Consider the following 6152-nt stretch of genomic DNA (forward strand, 5'->3'; position numbering starts at 1 on the left):
CTTCCCAAGTTATTGGCATCTCAGGTCTTCCCTCAGTTCTCACTGAGATTTAAAGCATGCCCAGGTTCTCATTGTACTGTAAGAGCTTATCCAGGATCTCTATGGATTTTCCTAAGTCCTTAGACTACACAGGTCTATAAGGACCTACACAGTTCTTATAACTGGGTATTAAGGCCTCCCCCATGTTCTCACTTGCCCCTCAACTTTCTACAGGTTCTTACTGAGGCCTATGGCCTTTTCCATGTTCTCACTTGCCTAGGTTCTCACTAGCACCTAAAGGATTATTCCATGTTTCACTTGGGCCCACATTCTCACAGATTCTGGAAGTCCTTCTGCTGGGGACAGCATACCATGACAAGGACTGCCAACAGTAGGCCGGGATGGAGACATCTCAGAAGCCTGTGGCAGCTCCTTGTAAAAAAAGGATGATGTCTGGGACCCAGAGTCACATCCCTCCAGGGGACCTGCCATCTGAAATAAGAGACTGCCTGCAGTAGGCTGGGATGGAGACATTTCAGTAGCCCATAGAAGCTCTTTGTGAAAAACGGTTGTTCCCATTTCTCCTAACCTTAGCCCTGGACAATGACTATATAGATTTCATTTGTGTGTGACTCCTTACAGTTGGCCTATTATATCTGACTTCTCTATTTCTTTCTCCTTCGGTTCTGGCTAATTCTGTGAAACTAGCTGTTTCTTGATGTAACAATTCTTTTACTTTATTTTTTTATTGGGTATTTTCTTTATTTACATTTCAGATGTTCTCCCCTTTCCTGTCTTCCCCTCTGGAAACCCCCAACCCCATCACCCCACCTTCTGCCTCCATGAAGGTGTTCCCCCACCCATTCACAAACTCCCTCTGCTTCTCCACCCTGGCATTCCCCTTCACAGGACCAAGGGCCTCTCCTCTTATTGATGCCTGACAATGCCCATCATCTGCTACATATTGGGTTGGAGCCATGGGTCGCTCCATGTGTACTCTTTGGTTGGTGGTTTAGTCCCTGGGAGCTCTGGGGTGTCTGGTTGGTTATTGTCATTCTTCCTATGGGGTTGCAAATCCCCTCAGTTACCTCAGTCCCTTTAACTCCTCCATTGGGGACCCTGTTCTCAGTCCAAAGGTTGGCTTTGAGCCAACCATTTGTCAGGCTCTGGGAGAGCCTCTCAGGAGACAGCTATATCAGGCTCCTGTCAGCATGCACCTCTTGGCATCCCCATTAGTGACTGGGTTTGGTGACTGCATGTGGGATGGATCCCCATGTGTGGCAGTCTCTGGATGGCCTTTCCTTTGGTCACCTTGTCTCCATATTTCCTCCACTGAGTATTTTGTTCTTCCTTCTAAGAAGGACTGAAGCATCCACACTTTTGTTTTTCTTCTTGAGCTTCATGTGGTCTGTAAATTGTATCTTGGGTATTCTGAGCTTTTGGGCTAATATCCATTTATCAGTGAGTACATATCATGTGTGTTCTTTTGTGATTGGGTTACCTCACTCAGGATGATGTTTTCTAGTTCCAGCCATTTGCCGAAGAATTTCATGAAGTCATTGTTTTTAATAGATGAGTAGTACTCCATTGTGTAAATGTACCACATTTCCTGTATTAATTCCTCTGTTGAAGAACATCTGGGTTCTTTCCAGCTTCTGGCTATAATAAATAAGGCTGCTATGAACATGGTGGAGCATGTATCCTTGTTATGTATTAGAAAATCATTTGGATATATGCCCAGGAGCGGTATAGCTGGGTCCTCAGGTAGTACTATGTGCAATTTTCTGAGGAACTGCCAGACTGAGTGGTTGTACCAGCTTGTAATCCCATCAACAATGGAGGAGTGTTCCTCTTTCTCCATGTCCTCGCCAGCATCTGCTGTCACCTGAGCTTTTGATCTTAGCCATTCTGACTGGTATAAGATAGAATCTCAGGGTTGTTTTGATTTGCATTTCCCTGATGACTAAGGATGTTGAACATTTCTTTAGGTGCTTCACAGCCTCATGGACTCAATGAAGCCTAATTTCTTTCCCATGTTCTCTCTGGTTACTAAAGCTTCTCCGATACTTTCTGGGGGCAGAAAGACTTCTGTTGGTTACCACTGGGGCATAACTCCTTTCCAGGTTTTTAATTCTTGCCCTAAGGTCTAAGGCCTTCTCCATATTCTCATTGGGTGGTATAGACCTATCCAGGGTTTCCCTGGAGTCTTAGGTTTTCTTTACATATGACTTAACTGATGCCCAAATTTCCCCAATTTCCAACAGGATTACCAAGGCCTTTGGCAGTTTTTGAAGGTTCTTTAAAGTCTTTGAGAGGTTCCAATGTGTTCGATGGTCTCTCCCATGTTCTCACTGCTGCTTAAAAGATTCTATATGTTCTCAATGGGGCTTACAACTACCATATTCTCACTGGGTCTTATGGCCTTATTTAAATTCTAACTGCAGCTTAAGGTAATTCCCAGGATATCACTGGACCTAAAAAATTTCCAAAGCTCTCATGGGTTCTCTAAGGTCCTCAACAGATTTTCACTGGGCCTAAAGACTTTTCTCCATGTTCTTACTATACTAAAACAGTCTATAAGTTCTCGTTGGAGCTTAAGGCCTTCTTCAGGCCTCCAAACTCTCACTGAAGCCTTAGCCTTCTTAAGGTTCTCTGGAGCATTAAACATTCTGTACATTCTGACTGGGGTTTAAGGCCTTTGCAGGTTCTCATTGCACTCTAAGACCTTCCCTAACTCTCAATGCTGCTTAAGTCTTTCCCCTGGTACTCACTTGTACCTAAAATATTCTCCAGGTTCTCAGTAGAGCCTAAGGCTTCTCAGGTTATTAATGGGATTTGGGGTGGGGAGTCTAAGGCTGTACTGTTCTCACTGTTTCTTAAAGTCTTGCCCAGGTTCTCATTGTAGGCTAAGGCCAGGGTTTTTCTGAGGCCTAACATTTTCCCCAAGTTTTCACAGGTTCTCTAATCTAAGGCCCTGAATATGTTTCACTACTTTTGAAGGTCTTTCACATGTTCTCACTATGACCTAAAACCTTCTCTGTAGAAAGTTTTTCAGTAGGACTTAAGGCCTTCTCCAGGCTCTCAGAGGTTCTAAGGTCTTCCCCAAAGACTCATTGAGGCCTAAGGCATTCTATAAATTCTTTTCGGTGTTAAAACATTCTACAGGTTCTCACTGGGGCCTAAGGATTTCTCATGGTCTCATGGCTGTTTAATTTCATTGACATTCTCACTGGGTCTTAAATCCTTTCCCAGGTTCTCACTGGAGCCTAATGCATTATCCTTAATCTCATGGGGTTGGGGAACTAAAATTTTCTCAATTTCTCAGTGTCTCTAAGTCCTTCAACAGGTTTCACTGAGTCTGAAGGCCTTTTCTTTATACTTACTGTGGCCTATCAGTTTTTACAATTCTTACTGGAGCAATGTTCAAATTCTTACTGGGATGGAAGCCCTTCTCCAGAGTTTCATTAAGGACTTAGGACTTCCCCAGGATCTCACTGTAGCCCCATATCTTCTACAGGTTTCTACTGGGGCTTTTAAGTTCTTCTCCAATTCTTCACTGTGGAATAAGACCTTCCCTGGATTCTCATTGAGATCTGGGGCCTTCATTAAGTTCTCACTGTGATCTAAAACCGATAGGTTCTCAGTGAAGTTTATGGCATTCTTAGGATCTAAATATGCCTAAAGGTCTTTTCCATGTTTTCAATAGGTCTTAAATCTGTTCCAGCTTCTCACTGTGATTTAAGGCCTTTGTGGGGTTATCACTGGGTACTGAGGCCTTCAAAGCTTGTTACTGGAACCTAAGGCCTTCTTAGAGTCTCACACTTGTTGAAGTCCTTTTGTAGGTTTTTACTGTGGTCTAAGGCTTTCCTAGGTTGTCACTGGTGTGTAATGCCTTCACCTTGTTTTAATTGTACCTTAGAGCCTTTTCCAGGTTCTCATTATGTTTTAAAGTCTCCAAAATGTGTCGTTGAAGCATTAATCCTTCCATAGGTTCTCACTGGAACCTGGAGCCTGGAGCTTTTGGCATATTTTTACTATGTCCTAAAACCATTCACAGGTTCTCAGGCCTAAAGGCTTTCTCTAGATTTTGAGATCTAAGTAATTTTGAAAATCTCATTGAACCCTTAGGCTTTCCCCAGGTTTTTACTGGAACCTGAGACCTTCTACAGGTTCTCTCAGAGGCCTAAGACCTCCTCAAGGTTCTCACTGGGGACTGAAGTATTTTCCAGTATATCACTGGGGTTTAAGGCCTTCCCAGGTTGTCATTGGGGCCTAAGGCCTTCCCAGATTCTTGCTGGTATCTATGTCTTCCTCAGGTTCTCACTGGGGCCTTAGGCTTTCTCACTTTGTCACTGTGATCTACAGCTGTTGTGTTAACTATTAAAAATGCCACCAAGCTACTGCCAGCGGGCAGGCTGTGGGCCTAGCCTGTTCTTATCCTGTGGAGATTCTCTGACCTGGAGCTCTGGAATCCAAATTCCTGTGACTGGCTGGGGTGCCCTGCCACCAAACCTTTCTCTGGAACTCAGCCGAGTTGCTGTGTAAAGGAAACCACCACACAAACTTAGTTTAGAATCAACAGGTAACTCAATCACTAGGCGTACCAACTATCATCCTAATCCGTAAGCCATTTTAAGTTAAATCCTCTGGTAGCGAATCCTGGCAGATCTGCTATCTAAACCAGGGGCCTCTTGTTTACTACATGCTGTTCTCCAAGCTCTCCCTGTCCAAAAGCAAGTCACTATTTCCTGCTTCCTCTCTTCCCCTCTCTGACCTGGAAGTCCCACTTACTCCTCACCCAGTGATTGGTCCCCTAAAATCTTCACTCATTAGGAGAAGGTTCTGCCACACACAGCATTCTCCATGTTCTCACATGTTTTTAAATCATTGACTAGGTTCTCAGTGGAGCCTAAGGTAATAGCCAGTTCCTATGGCCATCACAATTTTCCCATGTTCTTACAGGTTCTATAAAGCCTTCATCAGTTTATGGCTGTGTCCAGAGGTCTTTCCCACATTCTTGCTGCGGCCTCAAATCTTCTATTGTTTCTCACTGGAGTTTAAGCACTTCTCCAATGTCTAATTGATGTCTGAGACCTTATCAGTTTCTTACTAGAGCCTAAAATATTCTCCAACTTCCCACTCTTGCTTACGGCCTTCCTCCAGTTTCTAAGGTCTTCTCCAAAGTCTCATTGTGGCCTAAGGCAATTGTTTCAGTTATCTCTGGGGCCTAAGCATTTCCAGGTTGAACTGGTGTCTAAGACATTCTCCATGCTCTCAGGGGGTCTTAAAACCCTGACCAGATTCTCACTGAAGTCTAAGGAATTACTTGGTGTCTCAAGCTACCTAAAATTGTTCACAAATTTTTACAGGTTCTATTGTGCCTTGGCCATGTTTACAGTATGTGTGAAAAAGCCCCCCCCCCTTGTTCTCACCATAATCCAAAACCTCCTACATGTTGTCCCTGGAGTTTAAGGTCTTCTGCACGTTGTAACTGCAATCTAAGGCATCACCAAATTCTCATTGTGAACTGAGGCATTATGCACATTCTTAGTGGGACCTAAGGCCTTTCCAAGGTAATAACTGGGGCCTAAGGCCTCCTCCAGGTTGCCATGGGGGACTAAGACCTTACAAAATTCTTACAGGGATCTAAAATTTTCTATAGCACTCACTGGGGCCTAAGGAATTCCAAAGCTGTCACTGAGGTCTAAGGCATTTCCCATGTTCTCCCTGATGTTAAATCCTTGCCCAGGGTTTCAGGGTGTCTAAAATTTCATAAGTTCATATAGGTTCTATAAGACATATGAGGGGGTTTCTCTGGGTCTGAAGGCCTCCCTGTGTTCTCACTCTGGCCTAAAACTTTTACCACACTCTCATTGGGGATTAAGGCCTTCTCAATTTTCTCAATGAGATCTAAGTACTACTCCACAGTCAGTGCGGCCTTAGAATTTCCCACAGTCACACTACAGCTAGATGTATTCACCCTGACCTAAGGCCCTCCCACATTAAAATTTTGGACTAAGGACTTATCTATATTTTCAATGTGTCTTAAAGCCTTGCTGAGGTTCTCAGTGAAGCCTAAGGGATTATCCAAGGACTCACTGGGGAACAAAAAAATTTCCCAAGTTCTCACTGGGTTTATAAAGCCTGTTACAGTTTTTTCACTGAGTCTGAAG

At 43.8% G+C, this 6152-nt stretch overlaps 1 protein-coding gene across 1 annotated transcript in view; it reads right to left on the bottom strand.

Annotated features, from left to right (window-relative positions):
• Positions 1–6152, bottom strand: part of Ins2 (insulin 2) — a 149261-nt gene that overhangs the window by 13668 nt on the left and 129441 nt on the right. The gene's annotated exons all lie outside the window — the stretch shown is intronic.

The sequence above is a fragment of the Rattus norvegicus genome, chromosome 1 (genome assembly GCF_036323735.1).
Source record: "Rattus norvegicus strain BN/NHsdMcwi chromosome 1, GRCr8, whole genome shotgun sequence".
Taxonomy (NCBI): Eukaryota; Metazoa; Chordata; class Mammalia; order Rodentia; family Muridae; genus Rattus; species Rattus norvegicus.